Source organism: Melanotaenia boesemani, chromosome 11 (genome assembly GCF_017639745.1).
Source record: "Melanotaenia boesemani isolate fMelBoe1 chromosome 11, fMelBoe1.pri, whole genome shotgun sequence".
Lineage (NCBI taxonomy): Eukaryota > Metazoa > Chordata > Actinopteri > Atheriniformes > Melanotaeniidae > Melanotaenia > Melanotaenia boesemani.
The window spans coordinates 2,821,495-2,837,453 of NC_055692.1; the positions used below are offsets into that span (position 1 = coordinate 2,821,495).

General features: G+C 43.8%; 1 protein-coding gene across 2 annotated transcripts in view; it reads left to right on the forward strand.

Moving 5' to 3' along the window:
* Window positions 1-5,247: 5,247 nt before the first annotated feature.
* The window catches only part of LOC121648652 (spermatid perinuclear RNA-binding protein-like), a 52,259-nt gene continuing 41,547 nt past the window's right edge, over window positions 5,248-15,959 (forward strand). For both annotated transcript variants that reach the window (XM_041998901.1, XM_041998902.1), the window contains exon 1: window positions 5,248-5,487. The gene's annotated coding sequence lies outside the window, so the exon portion shown is untranslated. The remainder of the gene's footprint in view (window positions 5,488-15,959) is intronic.

Genomic DNA, 15,959 nt, shown 5'->3' on the forward strand with positions numbered 1-15,959 from the left:
CACGCTCATCGCTGTAACCCAGCACTGTGCTGATGCAGCAGTACAGCAGCCAGCGTCTCTCCATCCACACATGCAGGGCTGCAGAGTGGTGCAACATGACAGATCAACGTCATCCTCTTCCACTTCAAGATGGCTGGTGATGCAAAGTGATAGATGGGGGGGGCATGCCAGATGGAGGGTGTCAGCTTTGTGTGAGCGTGTGAAAAAGAGAGAGACTGTATGTGTCAAAGAGAAGAAGTCAAAGTGTGTTTTATGAGTGTGTAACGTGAGAGATGATGGTAATAAGACCACTTCAGACCCCCCACTTAGTAAAATCTGCATGAGTGCTCGCCAGGATGCTTGATTTATCAAGAAAAAACCAACCAAGAAGGAGAACGGCTGCAGTTACTACGATCCCTGATAGCACCTGCACAAAGTAACGGCAACTGGTTTTCCTCTCATGCTTCTGTGTAAAGTTATATCTGCTGCGCTTCTTCTTCTTCATTTATTAATTACATGCTGGTCACTAACCAGCTGAGTTACTTGCTATTAACCAAACTGTGTTGCCCTCTGTGTGGATGAGATTTCACCCTTTCACAGGAGAGAAGTGAAAAATGAAAGATGTCTCACTCTGCTGCTTTTTCATGGAACTAAAACCATAGAATCAGAATCTTTCATTGTGTTGTACAACGAAAATATAACGTGCAGCTCTTTCAGTGTAAATATAAAACATAAATTTATTAAGAAAAAAAGATATATCTATATAAAAAATAATGTATATATCTCAAAGGGCCATCAGAGCTACTGCACTTGTGCTGCCACATCAGCTGTAAACAGGAAACTGTACGGTGAGTTTAGAAATTGGTATATATATATTTAAACATGTGTACATATTTATAATATATATATGTGTGCAAATACACACTAATGTTGAAGGGCTGTTGTATTAGAGATATACATACACGTATAGAAAAATCACTCATATACGTAATGCCTGTACAAAAATGCATAAATACAGTAGACGAGGATTATTGCACTCAGTCCTTTGCAGGTTGGAAACATGAGGTTATGAAGTGAATCATGTGAACATGTCTGCTGTCTGACAGCTGATCAGCATTTAGCATCCTGATGGTTGTAGGGTAAAAACTGTCCTTCAGTCTACTAAAACCACAGCACGTCAGTTTTAATAAGCCCTTTGCACATAGTAGTAGTGTCTCTATTTGAAATGTACAAAACGAAACAAAGATTTTTTTCAACTTTTAACTAAATACAACAGTGTTTAAACAGGAGTGGGAAGAAGGCTAAGCTGAATAGTGATGATTCCTACGCCAGCGAGTTTGTAAACGTTTTAAACAGCCTGGGTTTTTATCAGCATGTCACACAGCCTACACACAACAGAGGACACACCCTGGACCTGGTCATAACTTATGGCCTGTCCACTGGCGTGTCCTCTGTTGTTGACCTGGCTGTGTCAGACCACTACTGTGTGTTTTTTAACATCACCAGTTTTAGCCAACGGGAGATTTCGTGAGAACTGTGAGGAAATGATATATTACTTCTGAAGTGGCTGCAAATTTTATTGGAACTTTAAACCAAACTCCTGCTCAGATCTGACCTGCATCGTGTGATTTTATTGTTGATCATTTTAACAACAAACTAAAATCAGCCATTGACTCAGCAGCTCCACTTAAAACAAAAACATTAGGAGTTAAATCAAAAAGTTTAAAAGAAGCTGCAGGAGAGCAGAGAGGAAATGGAGACAAACAAAATTAACAGTCCATCATGAAATTTTAAAGGAACAACTCAAAATCTACAATAATTCAGTAAAACAGGCAATAAAACTATTCAAACCTCATTACAGATAACAAAAGCAACCCAAAACTCCTTTTTAAAACCATTGATCTTTTAACAAACACAGATTTTAACAAGTCCTCCATACCTGCACCAGATCCTGCATGTGAAGACTTTGCAGACCGTAAGATCAATGTTAATGGATCCAGTTTTTTATCTCAACGACGTGTTGTTGCTAACAGAGCTGAAGTTTTGCTTTTACCTGAGGAAACACTGGAGAGTTTTGTCCTGGTTCATGCAAAGATGCTTGGTCGAGTTTTCTCCCAACTGAACCCAACAACCTGCCTTTTAGACCCAATTCCCACATCACTTTTAAAAACATTTTATGGTTTCTTTCAGCCTGAGCTTTTAAACATAGTAAACTGCTCTCTTCAGACGGGCGTCTTCCCTGCTGCCTTTAAATGGTGGTGGTGAGGCCCCTTCTGAAGAAGAGTCATTTAGATCTAAACATTCTTGATAACTACCTGTATCCAACTTACCATTTTTAAGTAAAATGACAGAAAAAGATGTTTTTTATTCAATTGGATGAGTTTTTTAATAAACACAAGATTTTAGGAAAACATCAATCTGTTTTTAGGACAAACCACAGTACCGAGATGCCCTTTTAAAAATTGTTAATGACCTTAGACTTAATTTAGACTCACAGAAACTTTCTGTCCTGGTTTTACTGGATCTTAGTGCCGCCTTCGATACAGTTGATCACCAGATTTAACTAGACAGACTCAGAAGTCTGGTGGGCCTCTCAGGTACTGTTCTTAAATGGTTTTACTCCTATCTCACAGATCGACAATTCTTTGTAAGTATGGATACATGCTCCTCAAGAATCCGTAATGTCAACTGTGGGGTTCCACAGGGATCAATTTTAGGACCAATACATTTTAATTTTTACATGTTTCCTCTTGGGGATGTCATCAGGAGACACGGCATTGATTTTCACAGCTTTGCTGATGACACACAGCTTTACATCGCTGTGTCTCCTGATTGAGCCAGCTAACGTCCTTTTAAACTGTATTTTAGATATAAAGTCATGGATGGCAGAGAACTTCTTACAGCTCAATCAGGACAAAACTGAAGTTTTAATTATCGGTCCTGAGGGCAAGAGAGAGATCATTTTATCATAACTACATAATTTTATTCCTTTGCAGTGTGTGAGAAATCAGGGTGTTTTTTTCGACTCTGAGCTGGATTTTATTCCACACATCAGAAATATAAAAAAACTGGATTTTATCATCTTAAAAACATCGCCAGAGTCCGCTCATTTCTCTCTCTTGCCAGCACAGAGGTGCTGATGCTTTTATTTTTAGTAGATTAGATAACTGTAATGCCCTGCTCTCTGGCCTTTCCAAAACGTCCATCTCAAACCTACAGCTACTTCAGAACTCGGCAGCACGAGTTCTGACGAGGACCAGAGGGCGGGAACACATTACACCAGTTTTAAAATCGCTGCATTGGCTTCCCATGTGTTTCAAGCATGATTTTAAGGTTCTTTTAGTAGTTTATAAAAGTCTCAATGGTCTTGGGCCGTCTTATTTATCGGACCTGCTTTTAAATCATAAACCCTCGCGGACCCTGAGGTCCTCTAGTAGCGGTCTTTTAGTTGTTCCAAGGGTGAGGACCAAGACATACGGCGAGGCCTCTTTCCATTGTTACGGCCCTCGTCTGTGGAACAGTCTACTGGAGGGCCTCAGGGCTGCAGAGAACGTTGATGTTTTTACAAAGAGGCTTAAGACCTTTTTAATTTTGCTTTTAACTAAATTTAATTTGATACATCATTTCATTTCACGTTATTTTTTCAACTGTACTACCTCTTATTTATTTATTTATTCATTCATTCATTCATTCATTCATTCATTCATTCATTCTTAGCTGTTCTTATTATTTTTAAGGTTATTTAATCTTCATTTTAACTCCAGTGTTTTCTTCGTGGGGATCCTCCATGCCTGGGGCTTTGCCTGCTCAGTCTGGGGGCTGTTGCCGTGGTGATTGCGCTTATCGAGGGTGGTAGGGGCCGTGCACTGCAGCCTTATGGCTGTGGTGTGGGCCCTGGTCTGGCTTGATAGGGGTGGTTGCTGCTGTTGAACATGGGTGGACTGGCCCCTAGTGTGGATGCATCCCCATGACATTGAAATTGTTTCCTCACAGCAGCATCAGGCCAGATGTTTATCAATTTTAGTATCTATACCAACATTCAGTTTAGAGACAGAAATTAAACAGTCATGTTTGTACAGAATGGGGGGGTGGGGGGGGGGGGGTGGGTGCTTGGTGTTGCCTGTGGCATGAAAAGTGCTTTATAAATAAAGTTTTATTTGATTTGAGCTTGATTTGAATAACTGAATCCAACCTTTCTACCTGTGTCAACATCTTTTCCTTTTAATTAACCTGCTTCCCCACATTTCTTGCATTTTCTGTACATGTACAGAACCTTAACAACAATAATAACATTTGAAATGATAAATATAATCACAGTCGTCTGTGCTCCATAGCAGACAAGATGAATCATAAACAGATTTAACAAATTAAAAGCCAAAGAAAGAACAAAATAATTATTACGAGTAATAACAATAACGACCTTAATAAATGAAGATGAAACCCTCAATAATAATAATAATACTTTTCTATACTGCTTAATCTAATTAAAGGTCCATTTATGTTGGATTCAGAAGACGGACAGTTTTGTCTTTGGGTTTGAATTGTGACTGTTTCTGTAAATTTTAATGGTTTGAGTACAAGAAACAATAAAATGATCTCCTGATGTTCTGATCGAGGTGAGTACTGTAGTCAGATCAGATCAGATCAGAAATACTTTATTAATCCCTTGCAGGGAAATTCATGTTTTCAGTACAACCCATCCAAGACTAGACAAAACAACATTTAACACAACAGTCAAGCCTGATCCAGATGCTGCAGCTTTCAGGTTGAGTACAAGTCTGTGTAGGAGTCCATTTATTCCAGATAAATGGCTGAAACAGAGTCTGACATGAGTTCATGGCTTATTTCTAATATGTGGAAACAAAAATCCATCTGGCTTCAATCCAAAGGGCTAAAACAAGAGAAAGCATCTTTCACGATGGCATTAAAATATATGGTTAATCCTCCGACACTCATGAAGGCGGAATGAACTCTAAAACCACTTTTTACAGACATGTTGCTGTCACAAGATTCAGAATCAGCTCATAATTTCCAATAAATGCTAAAATATCTCAGTTCCAGCATCTGATATGTTTTTGACTTATTGGGAATATGAGAAAGAAAAATGGAATCCACAAGAAAATATGATATTTTTATTTAATAATTGGATTATTTGCAAACTGAAACGGTTGTTAATTTTGGGGTTGAGTGAAGCAGCCTGTTAATAGAACATCTTTGTCTTTGCAGCAGCCGCTGCTGTACGCATGCGCGGCCTCAGCCTCTGCCACCCCCCGCTGCACTGTGCGCTGACAGCGGGCTGAACGCAGACCGCCGCCGTCGCGAGCACCGTTACCGTTTCTGCCGCCTGCGGCTTCAACTCCACATCGCGAGCTGCGGTCCGGATACGACCTGCCACCGGAGAGGGTTAAACTACGCTGACGGGACACCGGGAAAAATATCTGAAACTGCTTTTAACGGCTGTGCACGCGCTGAGTGGCGGGGCTTCCGGCGATCGGACTCTCCGTACAGGTAAGTGTCCGCTTTTGGTGCCAGTTTTTCGGGTTGAACCGTCCCGGACTGTTCCGTTAACTTTTCTCCGGCCAGCTTCGAGCCTTTGTCTTCTGTTAGATGTGCGACTTATGAAGTATCCACCTGCCGGTAAGACCGTAAATGTCCGGTTAAATGTTCCGGTCCAGACCTCCAACCGCCCACCGGAGCCGCCCCGGTGGCCCGGTTCTACCTGTCGTCTTCCAGATCTTCAGTCCAGACCTGCTCACTGGAACAGGAAGATGAGGACAAACTGGACCCAGTTACTGATCATCTGATCACTGATTGATCATCAGATATGAGCTCGTGGGTTTCTTTATCAATAGTTGGCAGGTTTTTCCGTTTTCTGGATTAAATCTGCTCCAGCTGGTTTTCCAGGAGGATAAATGATGAAGATGAGCTCAGAGTGAAGAGCCGTCAGACTTCAAGGAGCCAGACGTGGTTTTAAGTCTTTATCAACACTTCCTCAGACTTTCTGAAGGTCTTTTAAGTTGGTTTTGTCCTTTTAGATTAGAGATGTGCTCTTTTATTTATTATTATCAGATAAATAATCCGGATTGTTCTGCATTAACGTCACTATAAATGTGTAAAATCGCACCAAAGCTTCTTAGAGATTCTAGTTTTCTTCCATCTTTTGGTGCCAACGAAACTAAACAAACGTCGTTCAGATAAACAATAAATCAGTCCTACAGCTCAGCTGGATTTCTCTCAGAGAAAACCCATAAAAGGCTCCAGGACCTCTACCTGGACCTGGACCTGGACCTGGACCTGTACCTGGACCTCTACCTGGACCAGGGCCTGTACCTGGACCAGGGCATGTACCTGGACCAGGGCATGTACCTGCACCTGGACCTCTACCTGGACCAGGGCCTGTACCTGGACCAGAGCATGTACCTAGACCAGGGCATGTACTTGTACCTGGACCAGGACCAGGACCTGGACCTCTACTTGGACCAGGGCCTGTACCTGGACCAGGACCTGTACCTGGACCAGGGCATGTACCTGTACCTGGACCTCTACCTGGATCTGGACCTCTACCTGGACCTGGACCTCTACCTGGACCAGGGTACAGGCCCTGGCCTTGGACCAGGACCAGGAACTGGACCTGTACCTGGATCTGGACCTCTACCTGGACCTGGACCAGGACCTGGCCTTGGACCAGGACCTGGCCTTGGACCTGGCCTTGGACATGGACCTGACCTTGGACCTGGACCAGGACCTGGCCTTGGACCAGGACCAGGACCTGGCTTGGACCAGTACCTGGACCTGGACCAGGACCTGACCTTGGACCAGGACCAGGACCTGGCCATGGACCTGGACCTGGCCTTGGACCTGGACCAGGACCTGGCCTTGGACCAGGACCAGGCCTTGGACCTGGACCAGGACCTGGACCAGGACCTGGCCTTGGACCAGGACCAGGCCTTGGACCTGGACCAGGACCTGGACCAGGACCTGGCCTTGGACCAGGACCAGGCCTTGGACCTGGCCTTGGACCAGGACCAGGCCTTGGACCTGGCCTTGGACCTGGACCAGGACCTGGCCTTGGACCTGGCCTTGGACCTGACCTTGGACCTGGACCAGGACCTGGCCTTGGACCAGGACCAGGACCTGGCTTGGACCAGTACCTGGACCTGGACCTGGACCAGGACCTGACCTTGGACCAGGACCAGGACCTGGCCATGGACCTGGACCTGGCCTTGGACCTGGACCAGGACCTGGCCTTGGACCAGGACCAGGACCTGGCCTTGGACCAGGACCAGGACCAGGCCTTGGACCTGGACCAGGACCTGGACCAGGACCTGGCCTTGGACCAGGACCAGGCCTTGGACCTGGACCAGGACCTGGACCAGGACCTGGCCTTGGACCAGGACCAGGCCTTGGACCTGGCCTTGGACCTGGACCAGGACCAGGCCTTGGGAGGCTTCTTTCTGGAAGCGTTTGTCTTAAAAACTGTAAAAGCTGCTTTTTAAGTGTCTCGTGTTTCCTGTGAATCTTAATTTAAACGTTAATGTAATAAAATCAGATATTTATGAGGAAGATGAAACTTTGATGATTTCTTAGTTAAAAGGAAGAAGTTTAAGCTGTGAAGCTGCTTTCTTCTAAAACGGAGGGACTCAGCCATCAGGTGTGTTTACCTGCTTTTTGTTATTTTTATACAAGATTTAGTTTTTTATCTAAATGATGGAATTAATACATTGAGGGTTAAATGTAAACATCTTATAATGTTTTTCACACGTATTTACAGTAAAAGAGGAAAATGTGGAGTTTTTATGATTTCGAGGTTCTGATGTGGTCGTTTTCCTGGTCCGACCACCGGAGACCAGATGGTGCTGGATGTGGAACCTGAACTAAAACCTAAATGGACTCGCTGGTTTAGGGGTGCTGGTCTGAAGATGATTCCACAGTGGGAACAGTGATGATGAGGATGGAGACTGGTTTAAACCAGGAAAGTGGTGATCTGTCCGGCCAGCTCTGCTCGGACATCGCTGCTCGTTATGGGACCGTTCCAGCTAAATGAGGAAGAACTGGAAGTGAATCTGAAGACGCTCCGGCTCCGGTTACCTGCTCAGGGTTTTAGAGTTTCACTGGCAGCCGCTGTGTTTGTGCTCGGCAGAAGATCATCTTCCTGTTTGGGAACCAGAGGAAACGACGTACAGAGATTCTGCCTGAACCTGATAAACCTCCGTCACACGTCACAGGTGGAGGTCTGAGCCGGATCCGGTTTACCCGGCGAGCGGAGAAAACTGCCTGGAGCAGGTGGCTCCTCCGAGCCTGAGGAATGTAAATAGAAACTGTAACATGAGCCTGACGGCGGAGCTCAGCGGCCTCAGGACGGACTGACGTCTTGGGGATGAGTTGTGTGTGCAGACTGCTTGTGTTTGGGTTGGGGACTGGTTTGTTTCCCTGAGGATCAGGTCCTGGTTTCATTAAGGCCGGACTGAGAGCTGTTTAATAACCCATTCAGTTCAAATTCTCATAAACATGGAGATGAATTTTTTCACGTGACCGGCTCTGCTGTGACTTCCTGCTGCTTCCATCCAAGATCAGCTTCTCTCACCGAGATAAGGCCACATTAATGTTCTTTATTTTTTGTGGCCTTTATTTGACAGTAGCTGGACAGGAAAGGGGTCAGACAGGGTGGGGAAGGACATGCAACAAAGGGTCCCTGGCCGGGACCCGAACCTGGGCCAGCGGGACCGAGGAGCCGGAGCCTCTATACACAGGCCAGGATGTTACTCAACATGTTCCCAAAGCCAGATCTTTAAATAAGCACTCATAATGACTTTGTTCCTGGACACCTGATGATATAAAATTTTAAATGTAAGGCTGGAAAACTGTCAGAAACGTCATCAGTAAGGAGGATAAATGGATTTTGGTTGATTATGTTCACCAATGTGACAAGACACCAATCAGCTTCTCTCTCTGAGATGATGCCACATTAAGATGTTTCCTTTCACCGCTGGATCACATTCACCCGTAAACTATTTAGCATCTTATTACCTCCCACATTAGCAGCTAACGCTAACACTGTAGGCTCCCACATTAGCAGCAAACGCTAAGACTGTAGGCTCTGACATTAGCAGCTAACGCTAAAACTGTAGGCTCCCACATTAGCAGCTAACGCTAAAACTGTAGGCTCCCACATTAGCAGCAAACGCTAACACTGTAGGCTCCCACATTAGCAGCAAACGCTAAGACTGTAGGCTCTTACATTAGCAGCTAACGCTAACACTGTAGGCTCCCACATTAGCAGCTAAAGCTAAGACTGTAGGCTCTTACATTAACAGCTAACGCTAACACTGTAGGCTCCCACATTAGCAGCTAACGCTAAGACCGTGGGCTCTCACATTAGCAGGTAATGCTAACACTGTAGGCTCTCACATTAGCAGCTAACGCTAAGACCATGGGCTATCATTTTTCAAAAACAGCATAGGTTTTGAAATTAACAGGAAGTGACGTCACCACGAATGTACTCCATAATAAATCCGATAATGGACTGGTAAACGTGGACATTCATATTTTCAAAGTGCATGTAGACCCGTCAGATCAGACCAGGGATGACATAAAGATCCTCCTCCTCATTGATCCTCCTCTCAGCATCAGAAACAGTAAGTTGAGCCGTAAAACTCCGGTGAAATCTGGAAAAGTGAGTCACCGCTGAGGTGCAGCTGATCAGGTTAAAGAAGCAGGTTGTTTCATTCTCATTTATTTCACTCTGCAGGAGGAGTGTTGGGAAACTACGTGAGCTGAGAGTGAAGTTGAGTCCAAGATGAGGGCCGTGCATGCAGACCTGCATTAATGAATGCCATTAGTGGACCGTGATGCTCAAGACGAGACACTCAGTGGAGTTTAGGATTGCATCACAAGCCACACAACCTGGCAGAGCTGCAGCTTTTATCTTCTCAGTCGAGGACATAAAAGCTCAACTTTCCTCGTCTTTTATGGTGTGTTTATGGGTTTGCTCTGGGCTTGGGATGCCTTTCAGGCTGTTGTGGAGGCTCAGCTGGCTGAAAGTAGATTCAGAGTGAGGATGTGAAAGCTGCGACACACCACAGCTTTGATGTCAGTTTTGTACAGTTCTCAGACCATCCCGAGCATCTGAGTGGATTTAGGAACTCACGTTGATCAGGAATCTGAACGAGCAAAAAATACAAACCTTGTTTTCTAAGATGCAGAACAAATTAAATCTTCTATTTGATTTGTTTGATTCTTTATTGATCTGAAACAATCCAGGAATAATGATGTTTGAGGCTGCAGTAGAAATGACTCGTTTGAACTGAGAGGATTAAACAAGAAGAATTTAGATGCATAATAACTGCAGTGTCTTTAGCTCTGATTTCTGAAACGTACCACCTTTACCTGTTATGTGTTTGCCTCGGTATGAACCAGGACTTATTTTCCCAGTAGGAAAAACTTCCTCCTCCTCAGAGCTCCTGATGGGGGTTGATGTAAGAATTACATGTTTTATTAAAAAACTTTTCTTTAGAAAAGTAATGTTTTATTTTACCAAACAATCATTTCTGTTTGTTCTGTCTGTAGCTGGTTAATACATGTGCAGGTATAGTTACCTGTTAATAGAAATAATAAAGCTGCCAGCTGATGCAGGGTTCCTGGATGTGAATGAAGGCGGGCTGGACCGGAGCCCTCTACTACACTGCTGCATTTTAAAATTAGCCTCGTAAACTGGGATGTGATTCAGGATTCACAGAGAGGAGGTCTGGGAAAGAAACTTTATTCTGTTCACATCCTAAAAAACCTGCACATGAGCTCAGGAAGAGTGTAAAAGTAAAGCTGGTCTGATGTGTTATAAACTCTGGGTGACGTAAAATAAGAGCTGATGACATAAACATGCTTCATGCTGCTAAATGAGGACATTAAATTATGCAAAGTACCTCTAAAATACATCATAGCTATAATTATATTTACTGAAAAAACAGATTAATTAATAATTTAGTAATAATTTGGTGGCTGTGTTACAGATGTTTGATACATGATAGATTTAAATCAGGAGGATGATTTCTTCATCATATTATTGTCTCAGTCCCCCCACAACCCCACTACAGGGAGTCCAGTCTTTATTTCTAGCAGTCGGTTATAAATAACCTTCAGAAGTAACAGAGTCTGTTTGTGTTTTACATCCGTAACATCCAACAGAACCTGATTTTACTTTCACAGTTTAATGTGGAAATAAGATGAAATGGAACACGACTGTTTTTATTCTCACTCAGGTTTTCTGTTGTCTCTGAGTAAAGGCTGTGAAAATAAACACAACTTATGAGGAATAAATAGCTGAAATCTGCCTTTTTGCTGGGAGAAAACTTCTCCCCTCCGCCTCTCCTGCCTTTAAATCAGCTTCATCTTTGTGTCTCACGCTGAGCTCACCATCTGCCTCTCCTGCACCACCGTCAACGTCCTCAAAAAGTCATCGCTGTTTTCATTATTATCTGAATTTAATCAGCTCCTTTCTACAGAGACATGAAAGGTTAAAGGAAAATGAGATCACATGGAGAATTTATGATGATGGAATAAACGGCTTTATACACAGACCGGCCACTTTAGTACCAGGGTGGTCCACGGCTGTGTAGTATATCCAGTGTTCCTTTCAAAACAGTGGTATCGATAAAAACGATTATTATTAGAACAGTTTTGCTGTATTATGCTCTATTTTGTCCTGAGTTCAGAATGACGTGCATTTCTGCTGCATCCGAAGGTGAATCTGGAAAAATGCTGGCAGTAGGTCCACTGCTGCATACACAGTTCCCAATTTAGCAAATATTTTGTTATAGCTAGTATTCAGACCCCTCTAGCAACCCATTCTCAAAAAAGTGACCAGAGACAAATCAAGCATGGAGACTGACGTGAAAGCTTATAAAGTCTGATCAATTAGCAGCTGTGCTGCTGTAGACTCGTCCCTCGTACCAAAGCGGTCATAGGACGCCCGGTGTTGTGTTTAAAAAAGTACCCCTGCTGTGAAAGGTGTAGCCGGCATAGTGTACAGCAGGGATACTCAACTTGATATGACTGAGGGCCAAATTTGGAAAGTGAAAAGAAGTCGGGGTCCAGTTAACAAACTACATTCGTCATATAAAATTAGCTAACTTTGAAAAAGGCTGATAGCTCGTGCTCATATTTTGATGCATTTCAATTCAGCTATATATATTCTGAATAATTTTAATTGCATAGCTGGAACCTTTTTTTTTTTTTTATCAAAGTATTAACACATTTTGAAAAATAAAACATATTTCAGCTCTTTTAGTGTGAAAGATATGTAAAATGTAATGACTGATTTAACATGAACACATGAATTGCACAGTGCAAACCAGCAGAATAGTTCAGAAATATTTTTGTTTATTAAAACAAAAACATACAAACAAAAAAGCCAAATGGCTTCATCTGAACCAGGAAACACAGGTACAGGATCAGATGCTCAGCTTCATGCATCACAGTCAGGTGTTGAGTCCCCTTTTAATGTGAGGTAATGCATCTCTTGCCCTTTTACAGCCCACTGAAGGATGGTTTGTTAGATGTGATGGCAGTATGCAAGCGCTGGTTGAGGTGTGAGTCAGTGAGTCTAATAGTCTCTTACGCTGAAATCTTAACTCTATTTTGTTATCTGAGCTTTTTCCTGCTGTTTTTATGTAATCAATTTAATCTTTTTTAATCTTTGTTTTTCTTTTTTTTCTTTCCCTGCACCTTGTTGTAATGTTTTTATGTTTTATGTAAAGCACTTTGAATTGTCTTGTATGTGCTATACAAATAAATTTGCCTTGCCTAATACACTTTGTTGTCAATTAGATTCATCACCGAAAACCCGAACAGCATGTGTAGATGGATCTAAACATTGTCAACATATATGAAAGGCATGGGTTACATATTAAAATAAGTTCATGAATAATGCAAAGAATATAAATAAAGGGAGGGCAGGAGGCATCTTGATACCAAAGGGAAGGAGGCAGAGAACATCAACCAGTTCCAACCAATATCTTTGCTCAACATTGAGGGTGAAATCTTCTTCAGCGTCATGGCTAGAAGGATGTCAGAATGCCTTGAAAGAAATCAGTACATTGGCACATCTGTACAGACGGCAGGAATCAGTGTTCTTGGCTGATCGGAGCATTCTAGCAGGATCTGGCAACAAATTGAAACCGCAAAGTTGAGTAAAAGAGATCTCCACATAGTCTTCCCGGACCTTGCTAACGCCTGTGGATCGGTGCCCCATGGACTCTTGTGGGTTGCATTCAGATTCTTTCACGTTCCAACCACGGCTACGACTCTGGTAAAGTTTTATTATTATTAAGACGTGCAGTTTTGCTTTACCACCTCTGAGTTTATCACCTCCTGGCAAATTCTGGAGATTGGTATCATGGCAGGATGCACCATCTCACCCCTCGCTTTTGTACCCTGAAAATGGGTAGTGGACGGACTGCGCTAAATTCTGCAGTACCCCTCCCTCTTCTCAGGGCGTATATGGATGACATCACCACTCTGGCTGCTAAAGAAAAATGGAGGAAAACATCAGCTCAACGGTGGAAAGTCTGGAGTGAGGAATGACAGGATATATCAAAAGATGGCTTGGAGTTCCATGCTGCCTCAATATCATTGCCCTCTACTGATATTGCACCTTCAAATTGCCTTTCAGAGTCTTACAGATGAGTTCAAGTGTGCCAGAGTAAGGCTAGAAATGACACTGAATGAATCTAAAGATGTAGCAGTGAGTAGAAACGTACCAACCCTGGTGACAGGCTGCAAAAGGCAACCAGCCAATGCAGTGGAAGAGGCAATAACGGCTCTCAAGCATGCAGACATACTGGGGCAAGTCCAGCAAGGCAGAGGAGGTCTTGGCTTAACACCTAGGCAGCCAGCCTGGAGCAATGCAAAGGCACAAGAACAGAGGATAATGGTGGAAAATGAGATACACCACCAGGAAGGAGTAGCAGTCGACCAAATTAGCTTCCCTCAGCAAACGGACAGTGGACACGATGGGAGAGTGTGGGGAAGAGGAGGATCACCTGAAAGGATCTGTGAGGCATAGAGGTGAAGCGAATCAGCTTCTGCATCAGAGCTACATGTGATTTCCTTCCAACACCTGTGTCAGTGGTTTGGTGAAGATCCAGGATGTACCCTCTGCTCCAGACTAGATTCTCTCAAACACATATTGACAGGGTGTAAATTTGGCCTCACCCAGGGATGGTACACCTGGCGTCATAATCAAGTCCTTAGTATTATTGCTGCCACCCTGCAGAATAAGCGAGTTATGAACTCATTGCCAGGATTTTGTGGGTCAAAAAATGGCTCATAACGCCCCCTACAGGGTAAAACCAGGTTTTGTTCTTCGTGATTTAGAGCTTTACTGGTGCTTCTATACATCATGAGAAAATTTAAAAAACCCCACAGCCCCTCCCTCCAGATGCAGATAGATGGGTCCTCACAGCTCAAATCGTAGCAGCAGCAACTTCTAGCAGCTCTTCCTGCAGCTGCCACAACCTGCCGCGAGTCTCCAGAGCTGCTGACAGGCAGCTAACAGGCAGCTAACAGCGCTAACGGCTCACACTGATACGTTCAGGACCTCCTGGTTCATGTGTAGCTGAGGAGGTTCAGGAGGGAAAGTCTTCCACCTCAAAGACGCTCTGTGGCGTAGATGCTTTGTGAATCTCACTTTGGATCTTGCCAGTGAGCTGAGCTGCTGTCTGTCAATCATTTCTGCCTGTGTATCCCGACCCTCCCACTCTCCACCCGCTGATCACCCCACACCTCCCACCCAACCCTGCAGTTTCAGGCATTTTTCAAATTCGGCAGTGGGTGGAATTATGTAGAAAGTAGGGGGTGGGGTTACACTTTAAATTAGTTGCTGCCATTAACATGTTATTTTTGGCAGCCTTAATTTTATTACAAAAATAATCTGGAATCTGTGGTACTTGGCGTTGGGTCTGTGGCACTGCAATACTCTTTGGGCTATGTAGGGGAAACCCTGCAGTGTCAGAGGCAGCTGAAAAGGCAACCTGGGCCTCTGGTTTAGAGGACACACAGCTGGGACTTGATCACCCCAGTAAGGCCTTCCTCAGCCAGGAGTGTATAGTTGTAATGGCTGGAACACCCAATGAGAGCTGGGGTCTACTACTGAAAATGTGTACACTAGATCACCCTCCCCGTGAGAGTGCTCATCAAGAACTACAACTGTGTCCACAGTCACAAACATTCTCCATTAATACTCACACTTAAAGATGGTTTACATCCTGTCCTGTTTCAGAAACTAAATGTGTTTAAATAAGTCATCATTAAATAAGTTGGTAAAACGCAATCAGAAAATAATAAAACCAGACCAGGGATCGGACGATCAGTCAGGTGATCAGCTTTACTTCCTGTTTCTGGTTTTAAACATGGAGAAGTGAGAGAGAAATATGATCAGGATAACATGGAATAGCAGAGGAAGGACGGACGGACGGATGGACGGATGGACAGGTGGATGGACGGACGGACGGACGGATGGATAGATGGACGGGTGGATGGATGGATGGATGGATGGACGGATGGACGGACGGGTGATGTGGCTTGGTCTTTATCTTTAACAACAAACAGATCAGTCTGTTTCTGTCTAGCTGTCTTCTGGTTTGGTTGTTGCTATAGAGATGTATAGAGAAAGAAACCATGGAACATTTCTGTGTTTTTAACAGGTGAGAAGCTGCCGACATGAAGGTGATTTATTGACTGCAGCTCCATGAAACAGTCTCAGGAATGTCTCTGCTAGTTTGTCTCTTAAATGGACGTAAAGTGATCCATGACCTTCCACCCTGCACGCCTGCAGAACCGCCTCACCGTCCTCTGGCGTCCATCTTTTCTTCCCCTCAGTTAATCCATCACTCATGTTATCTGAGTGAGATTTTCTTCCCAGAGAGGTGTCAGATCAGAGCAGAGATGCCTCATCAGCCTCCATCCTGTAGCAGCTAAGCATCATC